This window comes from Egretta garzetta, unplaced genomic scaffold (assembly GCF_000687185.1).
Source record: "Egretta garzetta isolate BGI_Z169 unplaced genomic scaffold, ASM68718v1 scaffold118, whole genome shotgun sequence".
Classification (NCBI taxonomy): Eukaryota; Metazoa; Chordata; class Aves; order Pelecaniformes; family Ardeidae; genus Egretta; species Egretta garzetta.
Genome location: NW_009260484.1, coordinates 1,020,919 through 1,047,162, shown reverse-complemented (window position 1 = coordinate 1,047,162; position 26,244 = coordinate 1,020,919). Strand labels below are relative to the sequence as shown.

The following is a 26,244-nucleotide window of genomic DNA, read 5'->3' as shown; positions in this document are numbered from 1 at the left end:
CTCATTACACCATCACAAATAGGCATGGAATATTTTCAGTGGCTTATTTGCATCTTGAAATAATAGGTATGCATTAATATCCATTGCAAAACCATCTCTAGATGTTTTTAAGTTTTGTTTGTAGAGGAAAGGTGGCACAAAGGCCCTCCCAAGCAAGCTTTTATTCACAGGTACAAACCTTTTTTCAGGGGTGAATGAATCCTTTCAGAAGTGCTAATATCGGCACTTACACAAGGTGGCCAATGTAAACACTAACTGCTGGTTCATTATTCTTTGTGGATCGTTTGCCAATTTACAGATCTTCAGAGTTGGTGTTGGAATAGGCAGTGTTTTGTTGGAAAAGAACAAAAATGCATTTCTGAACCAAAATCTAGTGATGGGAACAGATGACATAACAACCCCAAGGAAGGGCTTCCCTGTGAACCTGACCAGTGTGAGCGAGGAGGAGGGAGAGTAAGATGGGGATTTTGATACTTGGATCATATCTCACTGCTTGCATTCCCCCAGGAAATTTAGCACTACCTCTGAAGGCAGCAGCCAAAAACATGCTTTGATGTATCTTTCATCTAAAGCTATCTATATTGATAAATTATGTTTGCGTGGTGGAAGCACTGAACCAGAGATAGGGCTTTTGTTCCCCCTTCTACCACAGGCTCTTGGTGTGTCCTTGGAGAAGCAACGGGAGTTTGCGTGCCTCATCTGGGCCAGAGGAGAGACCACTTTTCCACACAGCCAGCATGGAAGAAAGCTCTGTGCATCGTGAGATGGATAGGTCCCACCATACTGAGTCCTCCTGAAACCAATGAAAGCAAATTGACACTGATCAGATTCGAGCTGCCCTAAAACTGACCATATGATTTATTAGGAAACAAATTCTTCCATTCAGAAATTACCAGCAGCAATCTTCCCTTCTAGGCTTAGTACTTTCACAGATGAGCCAACTAAAGGACCATTTGAAAGGTCATGATTCATTTCAGTGCAAAGCAACCAGTTTTGCTTTGATTGCAGAGGAATGTGACTTAGATTAGGCCAGCTGACTTTGTCCTGAAGAGGACTAGAGTCTCTTGCATGGTCCTTAGCACAGCCCAACCGTGGCTGGTGACTTTGCTGGCTAAAGCCATGGGAGATTCAACTCTGCGCTAGGACATTTGCCCCGATAAAGAGAAAACAGACTGGATGGAAATGGAGTTGCCAAAAGAAACTGTTGAGGGCAGCAATAGGATTCCAGAAGAAAAGCACTTCCTCAGATCACAGGGGACAATCATCTCTCATTACTTGCACTCCTCCCCCAGGGTAACTGAGCACTGCTGGATTAAGCTGGGGGAGATGGGGGGGATGTAAGAGCAAGAAACAATCTTTTTGGTAAGGGAACATGTACAGTAAATAACAGCTGCAAAGGCTCCCTTGTGTATTGAAGACGTTATAATTTGGGGTTTTTCTTCCCCAAATCAGGCTTTAATGGGAAGCGAGTTTCACCCTTTCTAAAGGAGTACGCTACAATAAGCTTGTTAAGCTTGGAAAGTGCTTTGGGAGCCCCTGGGATGAAAGGTGCTCTAGGAATGAAAGCTGATATTTATGATTATTGCTTGAAAGGAACAGAGAAGAACACTAATGTAAAATATGAGTAGCTGCTGGTGCTAAAAAACGAATTGTTGACTTGGTGCCAAAGAAGATAGTCCCAGCTCTCAAACCTGGATGACAGGGATTTAGGAGGTGCAAGTAGTGGAAGAGACTCCTGCAAATAATGGCAAAAGCCAACCTGATATGCAGGGCAAATAGGTGTCTTGTGGGCTTTTCTTTTCTTCCTCCTAAAGTGCAGGCCATATGATCTCTCTTGCCCCAGCTCTGCTAGCCAAAAAAGACGCCCATTAACCACATGTACATACTGCTGGTTTGTACTCCTCCTAAAGGAGGAACCTACAGGTCCCTTAGGACAGGAGGGGAGAAAAATATCCTTGGTAAGTGGTCAAATGTTATGGATTGGCCCGAGTAGATTCATATCTTACTTCACTCAAAGGACTAGGAAGCAGAAGCACTCCAGGCTAATGTAAATTAAACTTCTGTATTTTAGAAAGCTATGAGAGAAGACAATCAGGCTAACAGGCTCTGCTCCTGCAAACACCTACCTGCATACTCTCAGCTTGAATTAATCTCTTCTGTTGATTTTACACTGGGCATCTGGCCCCCTAATGTGGCACTCTACAGCTTCTAGAGAGGACGTTTTTCCATCCAGACCTGGCACTGAGACATTGTCACCTTAGTCTCCTAGTCTTCCACTTTTCCCTGAGAAGAGCTAAAAGAAAACCCTTGGATAGAAAGAATTCTGCTTCTTCAAAACAAGCTCAAAAGTGACTATAGTGCATAAGAAACCTTCACAGCAAAAATCTACAGGATCTCAAGAAGTGATTTTTTTTTTTTTAAATATAGCAGAGAAAAACACAGCATGCACCAGAGGCTGAATGCTAGTACCGTACACACTTAGATCAGATATAAGGTGCAATTATTTTTTTTAACAAGTAAGCGTGATTAACCACTGCAATGTATTAACCAAAAGGGCTGTGTTCTCCAGTTCTCAGGCTCCAAATGAAGATGGGATACCTTTCCGAGGTACACTTCAAGCAGACATAGGTTAGTTGGGCTAGAAGAATCAGAATGGCTCTAGGGACAGGGAGTTCACCTATTTACACCCCACCCAGGCTAGCAGCCCTCTGTGTCACTTGGGGCAAGCCTGGCAACCCTTCTGCAGGCCAGCCTCACTTTCTAATGCGGCCGTGCCAGGCATCAGGCAGGCGAGCGCCGTGACCGTCCTGTCTGGGTCACTGGCAGCTGAGCGGTGCCCTGGCCTCCTCACCTCCGACTCTGGAGAAGCACCATTTCACTGAATTGACACTAGCAGGACTGGTCTGTACTAATGGCACCTTGTAGGGGGGCGCGGGTCCCCTGGCAGCGTGTGCTGGGGCTGGGGCATGGGGCGTGCTCCCGCACGCTCCTCTCCATCAGCGCCGCTTCCTCTCCCCAGCACGGTCTGATGCTGATGGATCTGTATTAGAAATAACAGAAAGTCCTTGGCCTTTTTTTTTTTTTCTTTCCTCTCTTTTTTCCTTCCCTTCAGCAATTTAGGCCAACTCTGGCTAATCACGCTTTCTAACGTGCACTCAGTCACTGCCATGGCAACCGTTTCAACACGCAGTTCATAGACTACCTCTGAGACATACAGCCCCTTTGAGAAACACGTATACCTTGATGCTTCAGGAGAGGCATTAAGAGAGGAGAACTATCATCTGCTACACTGACACATTTTTCTACAATCTTACCTCTGGCAGCATGAATCTCTTCTCCTAGCTCTGAATAGCTCATCACTTGTTCTGTCTCCTCTCCCTTCCCCCAAAATAGGTTCTTTAAAAACTGACACAGATTTATGGAGATGAAAAAGAAAAGGTGTAGGAAGGGAAATGCATTTGGAAATTCCACTCTCTGGCATCTAAATTCACCCTTGTAAGAATGCTGCAAAGCCTGTCCTGTTACTGCTTCGAAGGAAATCCCATTTTGTTCTGTCATGTCACCGTGGAAAAGGAGAAAGCTTTGGGGGTTTGCCTTCTGGTTTTCTTGAACCCCAGGAGAGAGCTGGCAGCTCAGGAGTAGGGTAGGTGCTGCTCCTTCCTCGTTTGCAAAATGGCTCCTGTTCGGAAGCGTGACCACCCTGCAAAATGCAAAACCAGGTCTGCATTTGTCCAAGTATAGAGAGCAAGATTTGAACAGTGCTGGAAAAAAGATCTATCTGGAACACGTAGGTGCATTTTTCCAACACCTGAGGATCTTGCTGAAGATCTACTGTAACTAGGTTTGCTTTTGACCGGTTGCGATGCCCACCCCTGACACCCAGCTGGCACAGGAAGGTGCTGCAGTGAGGTGCCACGCAGGTGTCTGCCATGCTGGTTACGAACCGATCATTTATTCTGCTCACACTTAACACACTCTTTTCCCAGGCGCAGTCGGGGGGAGGCTCTGGCTGCCAGCACCACAGTATAATAAAATCCTTTTTTGTTCCTTGATGTAATTGTGGCTGCTCTGTGGAAGAACCTCATTCCACATCTTGAATATTTTCTTTTATGTGTTTATGTGTGTAGGTTTCAAATATGTATATAGCACATGTAGTGTTGTGCTGATCCTTATCAGGTGTAATTACACTATCCGTTCCTTTCTTCCCAATTTTTATGCATTTTTATCACTCTCCATTGTCAGCTGGCCAGTAGCCACAAACAAGACCTGCCCCCACCACTACCACCTATTTGCCATCAATAAGAAAAACACTTCTGCTACTGACCAAGGGAGAGGAGAAATCAGATGCACCCACAAGCAAGCAAATGTCGGCACCCCTAAAATAACCTGGGTGGAACATTTGATTTCAGCTTCAATGTACCACTCACCCCCCTCGCCCCCCAATGCTAGCCGTAGGAGAACACCCTCAATCACAGTTCTTCACACCGAAATTTTCTCTAGGAACAGAATCTGAGAGACATGAGCCAGGAGTCCCTAAGGCAGGCAGATAAATCTGAGCCAGCAGGTAAATAATACAGTGCAGCCACCTTTGCCCTGTTATTTTAATGCACGCACATGCAGACACACACACAGAGCTTCATAAGTCCTGCATATGCACTTCTCAATTGAGTATCATTTATATATACTATCTTCCACTGAAATCAAACCTCTGAGACTGCTGAAGTTAGGAAACATGTCATGTGCTCAGAAAGAAACATCACGTAGAGTCTGTCAAATCTCTGGCACTTCTTGACTGTGTATAGTCTGCTTGGGGGAGACCCAGATCCTCAGCTGTCCTTTCTAATCTGCAACATAAAGTCAAGACAAAGGCTGACAGAGGGAGAATATAGGACACAACTGGCTGCTTTTAGCCCACATATTTTAATGCTAAAGTATTTCTGTAACTGTATAATAAGCATGGACAAAATTATAATAGGTCTGTGAACTGGGAATACCATCTTTAAGGCATGTGTATACCATTTCTTCACTGAAAGGGTTGTCAGGCTCTGGAAGGGGCTGCCCAGGGAAGTGGTTGAGTCCCCATCCCTGGAGGTATTTAAAAGATGTGTAAATGTGGTGCTTAGAGACATGGCTTAGTAGTGGACAGGTACAGTTGGGCTCGATGATCTTAAAGGTCTTTTCCAATCAAGTGATTCTATGATTCTATAGGCCCAATTCTTCACTGAATAAAATTTCTATAAACCACTGCAGTGAATTTGGACTTTCACCTGTACCACACCCCATTTTCCCAATTCTTGTAGTCTCACTACACCAGTAGGTAAGGACACACTCTTATCCCCATGTGAGAGAGGGCATAAAGGCTAGAAATGAAGCTGTAAGAGTCTTCTCTTTCTTGTATCATGCATTAGGTAACTTGCCTGACACCAGCCAGACTGGCAGCATCTAGAGCAGAAAATCAAGCCAGTGAATCAGGGCACGAGTTCGGATGCTCAACCATCCACCCCTCCAGCTCTTATTGCGGTCACAGGTACAGTCTTGGCCCAGGCCAACCAGTGCTCTTCCAAACCGTTCCCAAGCACAGTCCAGCAGTTAGCATGGACCAGGACTGTTCCCAATAGGTAGTCTTATGTGTCCACATGGTTTTGGAGGGCGAGAGGGTTTACCTGTCACACATGGCCAGACAGCATTAGTCAGCCACAAAGCAGAGCGCAGCTCCTGCCCCTGCCCAGTTAATTACCACAGACATAGCCACATGCCATGCGTGTGCCTTGGGCTTTGGCCAGTGACCCAATGTACCTGTCTCTGTTTTGATCAGGACACATGTCTGAGCCAGCTGTGCAAGTCCTCTCCTCCACTTTGTTCCAGCGCAAAGTCAAACTAACTTCGGCTACAGGAGGCTTAAACCATCACAGCTGACATTGAAGAGGCTGAGCGGAGAAGTGTTGATGCAACCAGCACCACCACCCAGCTCGGAGCTGAACCTGCCCCCGGGAGCATCTCAGCCTGCTTTGCTCCACCAGCCCAAAGCCCACCAGGTGAGCACCTGGGTGTACCTGAATTGTAGACAGGGGGGAAGATGATACTGTGGTTGCCTGTTTCTCCACTGGAAGGGCTTCATTTTGACTTCACACCGCAGCAAGCAGAAGATGTGCCGCACTGGGCTGGCACCACAGTCGCAGCAGCAGCAGCCCTACTCCTGGCACGTGGCCTCCACAGGACCCTCCTGCCCCAGGCCCAGCATGATGGCCCTCCCCTCGCTGCTCCAGCCAAGGAGAGCCTCAGACTTGACAAAAGGGGTGCCACAAGCCAGCCAAGGACTTTAATTGCCCAAACAGGCAGTGCATGAAGATAGACTGGGCTCAAACACGGGCTAAGCATATGCTACAGATATACCCTCGGCAAGTCTGTGGCACAGACAGAAAATTAAGCTGGATGTCCCAAGGCCACTGGGCCTCCCTTCTTTAGCCTTGTATTCCTGTGAATATAGACCAAGGCTTGCAATGGCAGGAGAGCAGTGGCACTCAGTGATTTTGTTTTCATTTGATAAAATCGAAAGGCAAGGGTGCCTGCATAGCTCATCTGCTGCATTTTACCTCCTGCGTTCTCTAACAGAGAAGCCTGACCTCCCAGGAGGCTGCATTAGCAAGGACCCCACCTCAGAGGCAGCACCCCCCATTCCTCCTCCACCGCCTGGGCAGCGCAGCATCTTCTCTCCACGGTACCGAGCTGAGGAAAGCCATCAGTTTACAGGCAGCACAGAAACCTGAACTTGTGCGCTCTTCTCATTTCCTTTGGAATCCAGTTAGGCATTGTCTTGCTTTCCAATGGGATGTGAAAGAGGTTAGGAAGAAAGTTAAAGGATGTTTCTTATATCTACTTAAGAAACATTCAGGTCCTGTTATGTTCCAAGGCAGAGCACTGGCACAGGAGAGGGATCAGATCTGTTCCAACAGGGCAATTCCTATGCTCCCAAGGAGGTCAGGAGAGATTGCAGAGAAAAGCAAACATTGCAGAAAACTTTTGCAATGAAAAATTCAACAAATAATTGCAAATTTTTTGAGTTAAAGCAGAGACATTGCTTGAATGGGTTTTGAACCCTTTTTCTTCCTCCTAATAATGAGCATTTTCTTTTTTGCAAGCATGCTCCTGGAATGAGAAGCCTCATAGTTTGGGGATATGTTCACACCGGGAACATTCACGTGACCTTTCAGATCACATTCCTCCTATTTATAAGAGTATTAGTCATCCACTTAGAGAGCAGAACTAATACCATGTTTGTTAAATGACTAAATGTGTGCTATGAATAACCAGCAGCGGGTACTTAAAACCACAGTTATATCCAAGAGTACACAGAGAATCCACAGCTAGCACATGCTTAGACAAAGCACAAATAATACTACTGCACATAAAATACATTTGAAAGACAGTTTGAAGACAGTTCACTCACAGGAAGAAAGGGCTACATTCATCGGATAGATTATTTTCCAGAGATAGTTCACCTAGTTATTTAGACATATGGGATAGCTGGCAAGAGTGCATGACAGCTGAAGACTTAGATTTGAAAAAAGTCCAGGCAGAACTGTAAGATGAAGAGGATGGAGCACAACTCTGCTGGAGCTTGGCCATTACACTACACAGAAAATGTCGGGAGTGTTGTACTACAAGTTTGCAACTTTGTCACTGGCAAAACACAAGTTTTAGGAGCTCTGAGTAATGCCTGCCTTGTCAACTAACGTGTTGCTCAACTTAGCTTCAGGGAAAGCACAACACAAGCCATGTGCGTTATTAGCCTCAACACGTTTGTGAATCCCAGCCAACATGAGTAAATTTTCCATGCCTCAGATCTTACCAGTGCCTCCAGCAAACTGCCACAAGCAGTATCAGTTCCTGGGTCAGGAAAAATGGTACTTCCCAGGTGCTGAAGACTTCCCTGCTCTGCATGCAGTAATATCTGCGCGTTGGGAAGCATTTAGCAGGATGAGATAGATGTAGTCAGTGCACTCAGACCATTCTCATGAAACCATACAAGTGCATGTATCTGTCAGGAGAAAATCTGGAGGAGAGGAAGAGTAAAGGACAAAAAGGTGGGTGGAACAGGAAAAAGGGAAGCATAGACAGCAGCGTGAGAAATGAAAAGAGACAGCAGGCTATGTGCCCCTCTATAAAAGAAATATAGAAGCAGCCTGGGCTGTGTGAGCTCCAGATTTCTGACAGCAGGAAAAATGGAAGTGGGAACAGCAGTGCAAAGAATTTATGACAGTTTTGAAGAATGATGTGCAAATTACAGGCTGGAGCACAGAGAATGAAAGGACTTTGAGTTCCCACCTGCCCCTCAGTTTGGCATTGAAGTCCAATGATGTGCTTCCACTCTGTACAGGATGGTGCTGGGGGGGACACTGGGATGCCTGGCTGCACTACACTTGGCCAAACCCTCTTGGGGTGAGGATGGACATGGTCAGCAGGAGGTGTCTGGCTGTAGTCGCATGGCAGCATCAGGGAGCTGCCTCTGCCAGCAAACCTCTCTCAGGTCAGCATGACCAGAGGGAGGCAAGTGCCGCACCAGAGGCAGCAGCTGAAAGGTTTGGTGAGAAGGCGGCAGCTAAAGGTGCAAATATCGCTTCCTCATTGCAGCCTCCGTGAATGACCCTGCCTGTGCAATACCATGGATGTTTTGAATGGCAGAATACAGGCAGTGAATCATTTTATAATTGCTGTTGGTGTGTCCCAGCCTCAATGTATCATCAAGCCTTCCTTTGGGTCAAGTAATCATGTGAGTCTGAATCATCGCCGCACAGGTTTCTCCTAGCGCAGGCTGGCATGGTCAGTGAACAGAGCTAATTGAATGTGCTCTCACCCTTTCACCCATGATTCGGGAGGGCCTTGAGGCTTTGCCATGCAGACCCTGGCAGCACAAAGGGTTCCCGCATATCGTGTAGGCTGTTGGGCCCCACACAAAAGTCAGGCAGCAAATTGTTAACCATGTAAGTTATCACTGTTTCCTTAAAACTCCTCATGGGTCAAAGGGTTAGCACTTTCCCGGGCTAGAACAATGTCAGTAGCAAGCCAGGGCCTCTAAATCATAGAATAACTGAGGCTAGAAGGAACCTCAGGAGGTCATCTGGTCTGAGACCCCACTCAAAGCTGGGTTTGAATGCCCCCCTCCTTGTCCTCGGAGTCTGAGCTGCCAACACAGAGGAAACAGAAATCCCACACAAGCCAAGGGAGCACTTGTGCTGGTGGGGCCCAGCTGAGACCAAAAAGGTAAGGAAACAGCATGAAGGGAAAAAACAGCAATGTCAGGTAAGTACCAGAGGGCCACAGAGAGAGACGGAGGGAAAGACCAGCAAAACCAGCGGGGGACAGAGAGAGACAGCATGTTTGCTTCTGCTGCTGCCAAGATGGAGGCAAGGAAGTGTGGTGTGGGGGCATTTCTCCTTTCTCCCAATGTGCTGCACGTGCTGTGCAAAGGAGCCACCTCCTGACATCACAGAGGCAAAGTAAGAGCAGAGGTTGCTGCAGCTGGAAGAGGGAGCAGAGTCCTGGCTCCACCCTGCCTGCAGAGTCCTTCGTTCCCAGGTCTTGAGAGGCGTGGAGGGAAGGGGGCAACCCTCATTCCTCTTTAGGCCAGGTGGGGGAAGGACTCACTAGGTCTCACCCCCACCCTGTCACTAATATAAAATAATAACAGTATTTAGCACTTCCATAATTACCTTTGCACTCTGGTATCACAGACACAGCTGAATTGGACGTCATTAATATTGTTATAATGAGCTTCAGTGGATCCTTTCAATCGGAGGCATTATTTAGCCAGCCCTCATTTTCGTGGTTGCATCTGAATAAGCACTCTGCATTGAGGTGAGGTTCACTGATGAGACACTTTGGCACAAAGGCAGTCTCCTACTTGCAAAGGCAGAATAAGTGTCATTATACATCATGTTTCACCAGACTTCAAAATTCCAAGGAAGGTAAGTCAGGTTACAGCTGACTCCACCTGCAACGTGTAAGAGCTGCAAAACTCTTCCTATGGACTAGCTTGGGAAGGTCTGCCATGACCTCCTACACACGGCAGCTGTTTCTCAGCAGCTGCCGCTCCGGAGGCCTTCAATGGTCAATGCATGCAGCCATCACGAGCCCTCACTGCAGATGCCGATTCAGCAAGAATTCGTATTAAAGCGGAGGGGGCAGAAGGCCAGCAGCTCTGGAAGCACCTTGTACCAGGGACAGGAGACCCATCCTGACCGAGTGAAGGTGCTGGCCAAGACCTGGGCTGCCAGCCTGAGCTCAGGCGGAGGGGCACGTGGGCGTGTGGCTGTGCTGGACCGGGCGCTGCTGGGGCTGGTGAGCAGAACCGTGTTCAGAGCCATCTGCAGAACAGAGACCTGCTGGTCCTGGCTCTACTTTTAGCCTCGCTGAAGACTTCTTTCTTCGGCTTTTCAATAAGAAGGAATTAAGTGCCCCTTTAATTGTGGTTACCTCAGTTCCCTGTTCATAAAGGCACTTAATTCTTCCCATTTTCATTTGTCCTTTATGTTTGGGCTGTGAATCCCTTGGGAAAGCATCAAGGGCTTCTAGGTGTACCTGTCTTATTAATAGCAAAAGTAATGTGCTGGTTTTGTCATTGAAGTAGGAGGAAATGTAGGCACATGGAACAAACACTTGTATTGCAATTTCTTATGTTTAAAAAAAGAACAAAAAGATAATAGAGTGTAATATTTTGACCAAGAGCAAAGGTAAAATCACAGCAGCTGACTCAGTGTAACCAACAGGACTTAATAGAGTTGGCAATGTTTCAGCCTGCCTTCTTGGGAACTTGAACATGAGACTATGCTAAGAGTAGCATAACATATCCAAAACACTGCCTGAATAAAAAAAATTTAAAAAAAGTGTTACTGTTGGGCAAAAGCATTATTTTCAGCAGCAAGGAAGTTCTTTTAGTGAGGCATGAGCACAAACTTGTGTTTATTTCTTGGTGTTCAGTTACTGTCAACATTACAGATAAACCCAATCAAGGCAGAGAATCTAACCCTGCACCGCCAGCCCCAAATACAGCTAAAACACTCTTCTAATGTGTTTGTGACCTAGCAGTTCAATCCATCCTCCAGAAAAAGGTAAATACACAAGACTTGGACAAGACCCAAACAGGCTTCAGTGCAGTTTAGAAACACAGTTAAAGACACAAAGCTGCTCCTCTACTTCAAGACAAGCTGGCTGCTACAAAAAACACTGAGGAGCAATGATATTTCCTGAGCTCTGGCTGTATCTGCAGTGGAAAGGAGTTTCCCATGCTGTTTCCTTAATTAGCACAAATATGCTGACAACCTTCTCCATGCTGAAATCAAGCCATAGGCCACTAAAAAGTTGATCTATCTGCGCATCCAAATCTACCACATGCTGAGCCAACATGTTTCAATGCCGTAATCAGTACCCAGATTATAACATGGCTTTGTCATGCATCCAGTTGCTGAAACAGACTTTGATGTCCCAATACGAAACCTATTTGTCCTGCAGTCAGCAAATAGAAAAAGTGCCAATATATACATTCGAAGTTTTGCAAGTGCTGGGATTGTGCGCTGGCATTTATTGGATCATTCTGACCACTACATGAATTTATAAATACGACCCAGTTGAATTAGAGAAATAACATGATCTGAAGGCCGGATTCTAAGCTTGTTTAATCTGAAGTAAACAGGGAACAACTCATTTGGCATCCAGTAATTTACTCTGGTTTCACCATGGAGTGATCAAGGCCACAGTAATGTCTTTACGCAGTTTGATCTGAGTTTAGTCCTTGTCAACAGGACATGTTATAATATGATCACGCAGCAGGCGAACAGAAAAGACAGCATGCCAATACAGTAAATATTGTAGTACCAGCCCTAGGGAAAAGTTTAGCAACCTTATGACAGGTAGGGTTTAAGCGTGTGAACCCGAGCCTTGTTCCTCAGACAATTTTTGCTTTGTTGGTAATGCAGCTGGCAGGACTAACTCTAAAAGCTATTTATGCCTGGCAAGCTCATAGCTAATTCTGAGTGAAAGCTGTGACAGCTAAGCTGTTTCCTCTTGGCCAAAGCAGCCAATTTTCTGCAAGTGGTTCAGTAAGGTCACTGCCTGCTGCGCGGACAGGACGCTGCAATGCGTGGGTGTGACTTGTCCGACCCCTCCTCCCACGTTTCAGTTGGCCCTACAGTAGCACATCCCACGGTAGGTCGCACCATGGGCTGCTGCTCCTGGTAGGTGTCTTCCAGGAATTCACCTCCATCGTTACTGGCCCTCATTTTCCCAGAATCACTTGGCACCAACGTGGCCAGTCAGCATGGCAGGTAGCCCTGCCAGCATAGCTGCTGCTTGGAAAATCTGCCCCGTGGATGTAAGTTGAGCATCTCACTGGTTACCCGCTATAACTCTTATAGCTGGATACAAGGTCGCAGTTGTGAGAGTAACAAGAATATGTCTTTGATGGCATTGACATAAATTACCCACAGCTTCTTGCCAGGAAAAAAAAAATGCCAGAAAGTGATGCCCCATGATGAACAAATTAGATCCCATTTTGTGTCCCTCCACCTGTAGAGAAAGGTTTGAATGTCACTGAGTTCTGCGCCTGCGACTGTCACCTGGCCCAAAATGAATGAAACCAGTCTGATAGCTACATTCATAACTTTCCCGATGAGCTGTTTTCTTTCCTGAATTTTATTTCAGTCCATTTATTTATTCATTCATTTCAATAACTGTCCTTCAGTACCACAGAGCGGCTTTAAGACACAAGTACGCTGTCATCAGACACCTCAAATTTTCCTTAGTCACCATCAGTAAAAACATGTCCTCCAAATCTATCGCAACTGCACAGAGCTCCTCTGGAGCTGGTGGGTCCAGAGGGAAAACTAAGCCGAGGGCCAGTCCTGGGAGGTCCTGAGCCCTTGCAACTGGCCTTGGCCACCGTTTGAGGTATAGGCAGCCGAACCCCTGTAGGGGCAGCTGGACACTTCAGTGGTTATGTGGGGAAAGGAGACAGCTGTCCCCACCTGCTCACAGAAGGACAAGAAACAGTGAAGGTGCTTCCTCTTGCTCAGACTGCACCCTGAACCCTTGCTGCTGCTAAACAGCCTTACTCCCCCAGGGAGAAGGGGAGGGATGGAGTGAAAGTGAGTCTGACCTTCCTGGAAGAATGGACTTACTGATGGAAGCTGAAACCTGAAACCACTGAAACTCTGGGCCTAGAGAGAGGGAATTACCAAACCAAGCCCAGCATGACTCCATAATGCATCCTAAGCCTCACACAGCTTCCTCTTCCTAACCCCATTCCTTCCCTCTGAAAGTTGCTTTGCATGTTTTACCCAAATGGAAGCAGAGATCTAGACACCAAGAAAGCTTGCTGATGCCAGGCTGTGCGTCAGCACGAACCAGAGGGATGTCAATCAGACAAAGTGCAGGTAGTCAACTCATTCAGGAAGGCTTCCCCGAGGTTCCCCATTGTGCTCAAGCAGGGACAAAAAAACCCCATCCACCCAAAGACTGACACACCTTTGCCTCCCACTGACCTCAACATAGAACTTGTATTTAGAGAACAGAGCCCCATGAGCCTGGCCTCATTTACACTGGTTTCACACAGCTGCCTCCTTGGGAAATATCCCATCTTTTCATAGGAGTTCCCAAGAACAAACACAGCTCAGCCAGCACCTCGGAGCACCACTAACGTCTAGGTCTTTCTTCACCGACAGAAGGCCAACCTCAACATGGTTAGAAAGCTGCTTTTCCTCTCCCACAGTTACTTTCCACTAAAGACAATAGTTTAAGCAGCTCACGAACAGGAGGGCACAAGCAGCTTGGAGCCTGCAGACCCTTCACTAAACACATGAGCAAGCACCATGTAAACTTTCCCTGCAGTCCCCCACAGCTGCTGGGCCCCAACTAGGAGGTACCACCAACGCAAGGAAAATTTTGCACAGCCCCCTTTCTCTGGGCGGTCTCCACTGCACTGCTGTGGCCAAGCTGCTGATTTCGGATGTCAAAGTCCTCCCTTGCTGGAACTGAGAGCACAGCTCTCAGTGTACACTGCACTTGAGCTGGCATTGGTTTCGTCCTATTTTCTAGCCCTTGCCATGACAGCTTAAAAGAAGTTTTGGCCTATGCCTTGTTTACAAACTCGGCTCAGAAAAAAAAACCCAGGTTTTAGTTTGCTGACCAAAGGCCAGCAGACCTGACCCCAGTCATTAGCTGCCCAGGCGATTCACTGGAGAATTAGAGAGTGCTAAAACAGAAAATGCCCAAGACCAATGGCTTAAGAGGAGCCTTGCCCCATTTCTCACCCCACAGACAACACTGTGACCAGTGAACATATCACAGCATGCTACACAGAAGAAATCTTCTCCATCCCAGACATTGTAGAATACTGTACTGTGGTACAAGCTGGAGCAAGGATGTGGTGCAGAAGTCCCAGACAGCCTTGGAGGCAGGATTACTCATTTATTTATCACAAAACTCAGACAAAGTTGTGCTACTTATGTTGCTATAGGGCAAGGAGGGGAGAGAAACAGACTTTCCATTTCCAGGAGACTTGTTTTAGCAACTGATGAAGTATGGGAACAGGATTCTTCAAACTTCCCTTCGCTCAACGTACGTTTCCCTGTACACCATTAGTTCATCTAGTCAGGTGCTATGTAAAGCCCTAGGGTTTTTAAATGCTTCTCGGCTAGTTCTCTGCATTGCCCTCTGCCCTGCCATAGGGAACAAGACCCTCACTTTGGGAAATCATTTTCCATCAAAGTTGGCTGAGCTGGTTCTGCCCTTACCCCAGAGATGAGGAGTGTCTATGGCCAGGGCCTTGAATTTACAAGATCTCAAAGAAATAAGTAGCTTACACAGATGGAATTAGGGAGAGATAATGGAAATAAACACCAGCTCAGTATCTGAGGAGTTCCTGTGCACGGTTTCACTTGTGTCTACTAGCCCACAGGTGCCCCACAAGCTAAGGATACTTCAGCTGACTTGTTTTTCATGCCACCCTCGCAGGCTTCTAAAAGCATCTCTCCTTTTGATCACATGGCAGCAGGTACTGACTTGCTTACACACAGAGCAGCATTAACTAGTGACTGCGCTGAACATGCAGCACGGGTGAGCTCTGCAATATCGTCTGTGGCTATAGAGCCATCACCCCACCCACGCTGTCACGTTTTTCTCGGTGTAATCCCGGGTACGGCCCTACGCAATGCCTTGCTCTTCCTCTCCTCCACCCCTCTGAGCTCAGCAATCAGGAATACAGAGGAAAACTTCTGGCCGTTTGCGCTTGGGATGAGCAAACAACCAGCTTGTGCTCCGTCCGGCAGCATGAACGCCAGGTTACGTGAGGACATGCCAGCAGAGCCCACATACCACTGCTGGGTTATGAGCACTCCAGATCTGACTGACTCCGCTCAGGAGACTGAAATATAAACAGCGCTTTTCTGGGAGGAGCGGCTCCCATCCAAATACTCCCCCATCTTAGTCACAGGTTAAAATAAATAAATAAACAAAGCTGTACTAATCTCCCAGTTGGCCCGCCTGCAGCCATGTGACTGGCGTCAGCCTTTGCCCCGAGGTGAAATATGGACCCCGAGGCCGGGTCCTGGCTTTGCGGTGCTCCAATGGCACAGGCGGGACGGGCAGCAGCCCCTAACTGGGATGGTGTGGAGTTCAGCTTGCGGCGTAAGGGAACACCCACCTGGCAGACAGCAGAGCCCAGCTGCACGCCACCTGCTCCCGGCTCCATCGCACTTACATAAGGGACATACTGAGGGGGACGGGACACATTTAACCCAGAAATCCGCACGTGACCACGTGGATCCAAAGCGAAGCAGAGCAGACCCGGGTCTGCCTTCCATCCCACGCAGAGCCACATCTGGGAAGCAAAGTGAGCGCAGGCCCGGGAAGGCTGGGGAAGGGGACGACTAAAGCAGTAGTTGCCTCTTCCCCTGTCCTTTGGCGAGCAAGGATAGCTGTGCCAGGAGCTGGGAGGGCACACCGGGGCAGGATCAGTCGGGATTTGCTCAGTTTCTTGCCTTCCTTCCCGCAGTGTCTGCTGCTGGCCCCCCTGTCAGAGGCAGGATAAAGAGCTAAGTGGACCTCGCATCCGGCACAGCGCAGCCATTTGTACTCCCCTGCCTTGTGAGCTTCAAGTCTGGCCAAAGCTCCTGTGTGTGCATGAAAGACAATCCCAGCATTAAATATATTCCTCGTCTTTATCCAAACTAGAAACAGCTCCTCAGCCTACAACATCACCAGGCTATGTTAAAAACATCTAAGTAGAATCAGGAATGCAGCTGGAGGTCCAAGCATGGGGTGAGCATACATTTTAACAGGAACTATCCCAATGGGCTCTGAGAGCTACGTACAGTATATCTGCCTGTTGCTAATTATATTTACTGGTGGTGGTTGGGTTTTTTTCAAGCTGAAGATGAGTCAGAAAAAGAAAAAAGTCCTTTATTGTTATGGAAGCAGAACGATGTCTCCTGAGGGTGTATGTAATGCACTACTGTCACGGCATGACAATGGAAAAACTGACTGCTGAGCCAACCAAACCCCCATAAATACCTAATGATATCTCTCCTGGCCCAGATTTTCTACAAGTTGGTGCCTGAACTGCATACAAAATTACAATCGATATGAAAGGATCTCTCTTCTCAACAGAGCCAGAATTTAAGAGCCCAGCTGAGCATTATATTCCAGTTCATACAAAGAGATCCTTTTAAAGGTCTGTCACAATAACTTAAAGGTGGTGATCCAGCAAAAAAAAAAACCTACTAGGCCTCTCCTCACCCTCTCCCCCACACTTCCCGCCATTAGCGTGAAGAACAGCTGGCTTCGGCAAACAGACACTGCTATTAATTACAGTATCGTGACACAAACAACACGTGCTGAGGGATGTTGTCAGGTCTGCATTCATGTGGGAGAACAAAATTTTCTTCCTTTTCTTCTTCTCCTTCTCCTCCTCCTCCTGGCTTGGGTAGCTCCGCCGCCTCGTGTGCTTGGCTGGGGAGGCAGCCGTGCCAAGCACCTGGCCCAGTTATAGGTATGCACACAGGGACAGGGAGTCCGTTGTGAGAAAACCCGGCCTTAGCAAATTTCTCTGGCCATTGGCCAGCCTCCGCGTGTTGGGCAAGTGACTCTCCCCGGCCGCGGTTACATCAGTCACCACCACCTCCCTCAATGTCATGGCACGGGAAGCAGCTGCCAGGGGGGAGAGAGAGAGGGGGAGGGAAGCAGAGAGGCAGTCACTGGCTTTTGAAACCGGCTGTCCAAAAAACATTACAACACCCTCGCCGGTTTCCAGTGGGTTTGCTCAGTTCCTCCCTTCCCGTGAAGACCACACAGGCTTCTCCAGGGCGTTGCGCCCTGCCGCAGAAAGGCGGTCTCTGGGGCCCACCACTCCTGGCAGCCGCTCTCCAGCAGCATAATTCCCCCCACTTCCTCCACACATTCTCCCAGTTTACACCCAGGGCCAGAACCAAACTCAAAAGCTGATATTTAGGGGGGAAAAAAACCATATGTATTGTCTTATTTTTGTATTTTTTTTCCAGAGGGAGACTCTCCATGCACAATGGGGAGGCAGGGACAGAAGAGTGAGCAGGCAGAGAAGCCCCTCGCAGCTCCACTTCCTCCGTCTCTCCTCTGCCTGCTCTGGCCAGACTCGCCCAACCTCGTCACGGAGGCTGCCCAAGGTTGCCCTGGTGGGAGACCAGGACTCCCCACCTTCCCAAGCCACCACCGGGCCGCAGGGGCCCAGGCCAGGACTGCCAGCCCCAGGGGCACGGGCTGCAGCTGGGAGGAGGCAGCCTGAAGCACCACTGCCAGCAGGGCCCAAGGGCCAAATCCCGCTCTCAGCTACTGCCCCGGTGTAAATTTAGAGTGACCACCCCCCCGCCCCTCAGCAGTGACCAGGGATTTGTTCAGTGTGAGATGGACAGAGCAGACCCCGGACAAGGGATGGCACTTCCAGGCAACCATCACGGGGCCCGGTGTGAGCACAATCACCTTGCAAAAGAGAGCAAAACTGGCAAACAAAAACATTGCTCCTGGCATGCAAGTACTTCCATATTGATTCGACACTTAAAAATACACCGAAGGAAGGATGCCCTTCCTTCACACCCTCCAGCAAATTCACTTTCACTCTCGGCAACCTGCGGTCTCCTCACCCCTCAGCTCCTTCACCCCGACGGCAGCAGCACCTTCCTACAACAGCATCTCAGCCCTCTGTTGCTGGACCCCGCCGGCCTCTGTGCTGCCTCCCCTCTAACGTCCTTCTAGAGGAGGAGCTGAAATTTCTGCAATGACCATCCTGCAACAGAACCCACTGTGGGCCTGGCTACCTGAGCAGAAGCCAGGAGAAATGCTCGCTGAAGTCTGCGGGGAAGCCTTCCCCCGGGAGGGCGGTGCAGCTGGGCTGCGGGCTGCGAACCTGCCCCCTCAGCCCTGCCTCTCCCGGGACGGGAGCCCATGCAGGTTTGCAAGCTGGCCGGATTAGGGTAGCTTTTCTCTAGTCAGAGGCTCTGGAAGGATTATTTGGCTGCAGCGTATCATATGACTTTGTTCTTAGAGTTACATTTTAACTGAGAAAGTTTAACAAGTATGACTTATGGGCTTCTAAAATTGGCAGCAGAAAAATGAGCCGAGGAAGTCATGGAAAAAAAACACAAGCGAGGCCATTCCATGTTATGCACAATTTCTGGGCTCTTTTTCCAATCTTCTGGTTTTTTGGATGGTGGAAAATATTTTCCAGCTACACAGGCCTGGCCTCACTGAGTACGTATTTATGCCAAGTTTATAAAAAGCAGCTGCAGACAGGGTTGAATGAAAGGATTACACTGCTGTCTGTCTTCCAGAAGGTGCTTCAGTTCACACCCTGTCCCACAGAGAGAAGCTCGTTTCCCAAATCTCCATGAATTTATGTAAAGAGGGACAAAATTTGAACCGCGCAATACAAACAGCCATGGCTGGGCATGCAAACGGGCATGCACATGTGCACACCTCGCGAGCTGGTTAGCTAGCAGCGGCTCCTGGCCATAGCTAACGCTGGCTTTTAGCACCTGAAGTTTACCACCACTCCTCCAACCTCTCCCCACCCCAAAGCCCGGTCCATCTTTCATGAATACAATGATGGGGAGAGGACTTTCAGGGCTGAGAGTCCCATCTCGGTGTACCTCTGCTGCCTACTCTCCAGCTGCTCCCGCTGAAATTCAGGCTTCACTACCCTCACTTACTCTCAGGCTGCCAGGCTTTAAGGCTAGAAGGGATCGCTGTGAGCGTGCAGGCTGGCCTCCTCCGCAGCACACTGCCACTGAATTTCAATCAGGAACCCGGGCAGTGGAGGCATAACCTTAATTTTCAGCCGTGTCTTGTCACAGCATTGGCCTGATACACTAGTCACAAGAGGAGAGTCACACATAATCCTTCGCTCCCCGAAACAGAATAGCTATGGGGGGTGGCGGGGAGGGCACAGAGTGAAAGTAAATGGATATAAAACAGTAAGATAGGTGGTAAGCTGCAGATCGTACATTACAGATCTGTACCCTGCTGATTTTGCAGTCGAGTATCTCAGAATAACAGCACCGAGAATGACAGCGTTACATCAGGAATATCGGTCAAGACAATATTTCCTGGCAATTGTTTGAGAAATGCTTTTCTCACAGCTAATTGCTCCCAAAAGGCTGTGTTTTCTCTGTTTTTAGAAGGACAGCAGTTAAGAAAGGTTTTTAAACCTCTACACCCTGCTGTGGGACAAAGAAATTGCGGGGGGGGGCCCGGCGGCAGGAGAGCCACATTGCCATCTAGCGGCGCCGCGCTGGGCAGCCAGACCCGACGGGGTCTCCCCGGGACCCCCCCTGCCCCCCGCGCCGCGCAGCGGGCACCCTGCCCGCACACGGGCGCCACTTGCCTTTCAGGGCTTTACAACCAAGCTCGGGCTACCACCAAACCGCTTGGTCGACAAAAGATAGGTGTAGGAAGGCGAGGGGTTTTGGGAAACAGGCCACTGAAAGGAAGTTTAAGCTGAACCGGGCTTTGCTGGGAAAAGCCGGGGCGTATGCCTTGAGGCCCGCAGGTTCCCATCTTTCACTGCCGCTGCGCACAAGTCTATGGTGGCCCCGGTGTGTTCTGCAGTCGTCAGGTGGACGCCTGCGGCAAAATGATGGGCTGGCAGGAACAGCGAGCGCTGCCTTGTCCCAAGGAGCCAGGCCTGAATCTGGAGCTGATGCTCAGTTCCCAGTCATGTCAGACCAAATGACCTGTGCGCCTGGATGCTATCTGCAGTGCCACCCCTGAAAATTTAACTCCACTGTGTGCCTCTGCGATGACAGATTTCCCTTCTGTTCCAAAAAGAATACAAATGCTAACCTTTCAACACTGAAAAACAAGAAAAGTCAAAATGCTAAGCCCCTTAGATATCAAAAGGCAGGCACTCTACCTTTTAGAAGGCACCAAAGGGCAGCAAATGATTTATTTTGTATGACCTTCACGCAGAGAGTTAAAAAGAAAAAAAGAGCGTTGGTGTATGTGAATTCTGATGTTCATTGAAAGATGTTACACTGGAAGGTTCTGGCTGCAGCAGACTTCTATTTAGCCAGAAAACAAAAACACTCCCAGTGCCTGAACTCTGCCAGAAGAGACCATAATTTTGGGAAGCAATAGAAGCAGCCTTGCATCACGCATCCAAGACTGCCCACAAAGCTCTGCCTCATGGCAAAGTGCTTTCTGTTCTTGCACTTCCCACTGGAAATAAATGACCACTCTCACACCTTATGGGCAATAAAGGGCGATTAGCAGCAGACTGCATTTGGCCCTGGTGCAAAGGACAGTATGTCTAGCTAATCATTAGCTCCATGCCTTTGGTCTCCGAGTCCTGTGAAGCTTCACAAGAGCACAGATGTACTGTACGTGCCCTAAACAGCCATGTCAAGACAGGGTGATATTCTTTGATATTAGCAAAAATAACATGGTCTTCCAAGAAGAAAGGAAAATGCAGTTGAGTTCCCCAAAATGAAGATAATCTATGCCACTCCAGTGAATCAGTCTTACAGCAGCATTCCTTCAAAGGCACAGAGCGATGACCTCTACAAATACTTTGGTGACTACAAATACTATGATGACATACGAATACTTTGAATTTACAAAATCTCTTCTGCATCAATCAACAACAAAGTTTGTGTTGTCATCCCTGGAGACCAAGCACACACCACCGGCAACGTTACCAGGAGATGGGGAGGCAGGATTTGAAGAGTAAGATTAAGAAACAGGAAAGGCCATGAAGGATCCTGAGTCTGAGCCATTGCTGGTTCTGTCAGGCTGCAATCTGTTTAATTTTTTTCTTTAAAGTCAGGGTGAGATCACTGGTTTTACTGAAAATGTGCTGCCCAAGGTAGGAGACATCCGTCTGTGAAAAGACCTACAGGCTAATGACAATATATTCTCAGGCTTGGTGAAAAAATTTTGAGGGCAACCCAGCAGAGAAAACACTGCCCCGCACCTTGGCAGAGTCTCATAGCAAACACAATCCTGAAAATGACCAAAACAAAGGGAGGGAGGGATTCTACCAGGAGCCAATTGTTTTCCCTGCTTCACATCTTATGACAAAAAGCATGGGGAGAGCACCGCCCCAACAGCAATACATTCTATCCCAGGGTCTCTGTGCTTTAGAAAACTAATTTCACTTATCAGCACATACTTCCAGGGTTGCCTAGAGAAGCCAAGGTGCCCAAGTGGTTAGATCAAGGTCCCACGAAGAACCAGACAGTCTGTTGCTTCTTGAGGGTGGCAGGACACACCAGTCTGATCCACCTGATCTTCTGGATATATGGCTACCACGTAGCCAGCTCCTTCCAGGCATATTCTCCTCTCCTTTCCAGATACTGGCTCCAAAGTAGAGAAAGGAGGATAGAGCCATCCTGGTCAACAGATCAACATCTGCTCCAACCTCAAGGAGTTTGAGGGTCAGAAGGAAGCTTTAGAAGGCTGCATTTTTTCTAAGGATGGGTCAACTGCCCAAAAACTGGGCTACAACCTTCTCTCAGTAGAGCACCTCTCCAGTTTTCAACTGTTTTTATCAGGTTGTCATGTATTCACAGTTTGCAATCCAACATCTAGGATGGATGCTGACTCACTGCATTGCTTTCTAAGCCGTTTGCCTTATTTATGCTTGCTTAATACGTATGTCCCAGCTTCCCTATTTGCATGATGGGGTCACCAAATTTCAGGCACTGCGGCACAGGCTGATTACTAAGTTTTGACAGAACAGTCAGAGATCCTTCTTAAAGTTGCCATCAAACAGCAAGCCAGACTTCTGAAAGACTGCTTCTTACATTTGCAATGCAGAAGCCACTTACAAACTGCAGGACTGCCAGCAGAGTAATTAACCCAGTGCTTGACAGTTCATGTTATTTGATTTCAGCTTGGGGGGGGGGACACGCAGAGGGTGTGTTTAAAAGACTTAAGTCTTTTCAATTACCGAGAGTGTCTTTAATACTTTTTTTTTGGTTTGGTAGGTTTCATGATTTATAAGCACACCTATGGTTGGTTGAGGTCTGATTTTTCCTGATGATACTAGAAACTACCACTGATTAGCCCACCAGTCTAAAAATAATGTGATGTAGAAAAGAAGCAAGCTTTAGAAATTTACACATAATTAAGATAAACAAAACACCCACCCAGTAGCTACCAAAACAATCATACTGTCCTAAACCTTACCTTCTCCCTTCCTGGGTCACTGTCACAATGTCCTGCTCTTGACTGCTTAGGTTTCCATGAGGAAAGGACCATGCAGAGTAAGTTACAGGATCAGGACCGCAGACTGTGAGCTTGCAGAAGCAGAGACTTCATCTTGACAGATTCTTCAGAGTGCCACACACATCTCTGCTGATACAGAAGTAATAATAATAATTTCATGCTAAGAATTCTGCCAGTGCCAATGGCCAGTAGATAACATCCCTACAGAGAAGTAAAAAAGGGCCCTTAGTTCTGCCAGAGAACTTCTAACATAAGCCAAGGGGCCTGGTGTTAAAGCTCAAAACTTTAGATGGAGAGATAAAAGCAAATTAAATGTAAATCAAATAGCAACTCCTCATGGTTATGCAAATTCAGCTGAGTGTCATTATAGCAAACACCAGAACTCCTCAATAAACATGGAGGCTGCAAACCAGGGTCAGATGGCCCTCCTCTTCTTTACATAGGCAAAAACTTCCACCTCCTTAAATTGTAGGAGCTGGTAGTCTTCCTTGCGGTTACTGACAGGACCAAGCAATTACATTATACCAGGTCAATGTGTGGTGAAAGTAAATCTCCATCAAAACCAGGCTGTTCCCACCAATAAGGAGATACTGCTGCGAATTGATTAGGCATGTACTATCAATTAAAAACACCAGAAGAGACTTTGTTAAAGAATATGCTTGCTCAAGAATCCCTTTTAATTAGTCATTGCATTATAATTAACACATTCATGCAATAATCATTGTCATTTTAATTATCAAAGCTGATACTACATTCCTTCTCATTAAATAATATTAAATACAACAAAAGATGCTTTCCAGATTGTTTCAGAGCTCCAGGAAATGCTCTTTTACATACATGCCAAAACAGGCAAAGATTGGTTCGTTACAGCAAATTTCTGTATCTTCCATGCTATTTTACAGGGTGTAACATTATTCAGATTGACCTAAGGAAGGAGGAGAAGCATGATTTGCAGAGACAGTATCTTTTATTAAACAGCTTCTTTCTCTAGATTCTTGCCATGTTTTAAGCAGATTTTGAAGAATTTCTTACTAACAAGTTGAATGTTTGGAAAAATGCTGATAGACAGCTACAAGGGCTGAAAACTTCCAATTACTTGTACGGCATCAACATAACACTCTCCCCCTGCAAACACACTCCAGGAAGCAGAGAAAAACCACTTCTGAGATGTAGGAGTAGCTGAAATTTGGTCTCGAGCCCGGGTGTCACTATGATACAAATAGCTGCCTCCAAGGCATGAGAGAGACCCCGCCAGCTCGCTTCACATCAGCTGCTACAGGATTGCAACAGGGTGAGTAGATTTTCCACCTTAAGTAAACCAGCAACAAAACTGCATCCTGTCACCAACCTATAACATCTTGTCTCTTTTTTTTTTTTTTTTTTTTTTTTTTTTTTTTGGGTTGGCTCTCCTCACACAGGCCATCACAGCCAGAGTCCAACTCCAGGCAGAGGCTCAAGATGCAGATTTCTCTCCCAGCCCTACTGCAGCTAACAGGTGCTCTCCTTTCACTCCAGCTAGCAAAGCTCATCCAGCTGGGCATGGGAAAACTCTTCCCTTGCACACCTGGGAACAAGATTCAGTTGCATTTTAAGCAGAGTTTAAGTTGTACAATGCAGCTGGCTTATCTATATACTTGGTTAGTGTTGAGGGACGGAGAGAAAGAAAAGGGAAATCCTTCTAATCATGTCATCACAACAAACCAAACACACAGGATTTAAAAAGCCAAAATTAGGTGTCAGTAGAAACATACACCACTGCTGCCCCACTGATCCTGTCTTACACGCTGTACCAAATGTGCCTGGACAAAATGCTGCATTGCATCATGTCACCAGACAGGAAGATTCTAAAAATTGGGATTTTGCAGGATGAGCTTGCACAGAATGTGTGTGCAAAACTGCCCTCTGCTGTTTAGATTCAGACTGCTCAAATAAATGTGTGTGGCCAATTCAGTTTTTAGTTGTAAGGGTCCAAGTCACGAAGAGCAGAACTATCTGACTTCAGCTGTTTTCTGCCTTCACGCACAGTAGAAATTTCATACATGAAAGGCACTCAGAACTGTCTTGCAGCACAGACCATCTGGACAGATTTGCAGGCTGTAGCAAGACTGTGCTAACTGCAACAAGACTCCATTCAGCAACTATCATGTAGTAGGTGAGCACCAGTGGACATCCTCTCACTCCTCTCACCCCAAAGATGAGCCAAAAACACCCTCAGGGTGTAAGGGAAATAACGGTAAAGGTGAGCATGCGCTGCAGGAGGACATGCATCTCTCAACCCGTTAAATCAAGGACTGACCTTCACAAAACAGGAACCGCAACTGTATGTCTGGAGTCAAAAGCTTATAGCACAGAGGCCTCTGAGAGCTCACGATTATTAGGTTACGGCAGTGATCGGAAAACAAGGTACTGACCTTATCAAAAGATGTCCAGTAAATATTCTGTAAAACTAGCACCTGTAAGCCCCTACTGCAGGGAAAGAAGTGAGAGCCTGGATTTTCTTTTCAAGAACATACGGAAACCACTGTACTTTGAAAAAGCTGCCCGTTATCCAGTGCCAGTATGCTGGACAGTTTGGTACAGAAACATCATGGAAGGGCCAGCTGTTTTCTATGGCTTCACTCACGCATTCATACACGGACTTGGCAAATCCTGCCCTCCGAGAACAGCATCGGATGTCCACATCTTCTTTGGGAAGCTCTGTTTTGGTGCAAATGCAGAAAACAAGTACTGTTACCCGCAGCAGAAGCTCAGTTTCTGAAGCGCCTCTCATGAAAATTAGCCCAGCCCTCCTGCATTAAGTGCAAGTTTCAGCTCTTTGCAACAGGTTTTTGGCCAGATTTGACTGCTGTGCAGACAGGGTTTTTTTGGTCACTGCATAAAGGAGACCGTAAGCTATACTAGTCAGTGTAAACACACAAATTAAAAACCGAACTAATGGTTGAGTACAATGGAAGCCTTGAAGAAATTATTTTTTTTTCACATCAGCCCTTTTCATATCCACACGTTTACAAACGTAGAAGCACGGGTGTATGGTACAACATGCCTTTGAAACACTCACTAAAAGCACTTCATGACCACTTCAAAGATTCTCTTGAAGTTTAACTCATGTTAATTTTAACACAACGGTCACATAGGGCCACCGTTCAGCCTAAGGGACTTTAAACACACCATCAACAGATGTACAAATGAAACTTTAGAAAGATTCTTCTGGGTGCATAAATAGCTGGAGCTTTACTTTGATGATGGCTGGCTGGCCTCCTACACAGCAGGGCTGTGACTTCTCCTTTTTTCAAGTTAAGGGTAACAGTAATATTCTGTCATCCCCCAGGGTAAGGAAATGAGTGCCAGATGATTCAGTGTGTGCCTGATCACTCTGGGTTTGGATTCAATTCCATTATCTAGAAAACTTAATGGTGTGACATGAAAGGTAGTCCTGAATGATCATGAAACTAGTTGGGTTTTTTTTCTACAAAAGCTGCCCAAGAAGCTCATAAACAG

At 47.2% G+C, this 26,244-nt stretch overlaps 1 long non-coding RNA gene across 1 annotated transcript; it reads right to left on the bottom strand.

Moving 5' to 3' along the window:
* On the bottom strand, positions 1–25,439 carry LOC118452824. The gene is made up of 3 exons (XR_004842680.1): positions 25,274–25,439; positions 22,708–22,872; positions 1–3,700 (listed from the first exon to the last, which is right to left on the bottom strand). It is a non-coding gene; the product is annotated as an uncharacterized LOC118452824 (long non-coding RNA).
* Between the last annotated feature and the right edge of the window lie 805 nt (positions 25,440–26,244).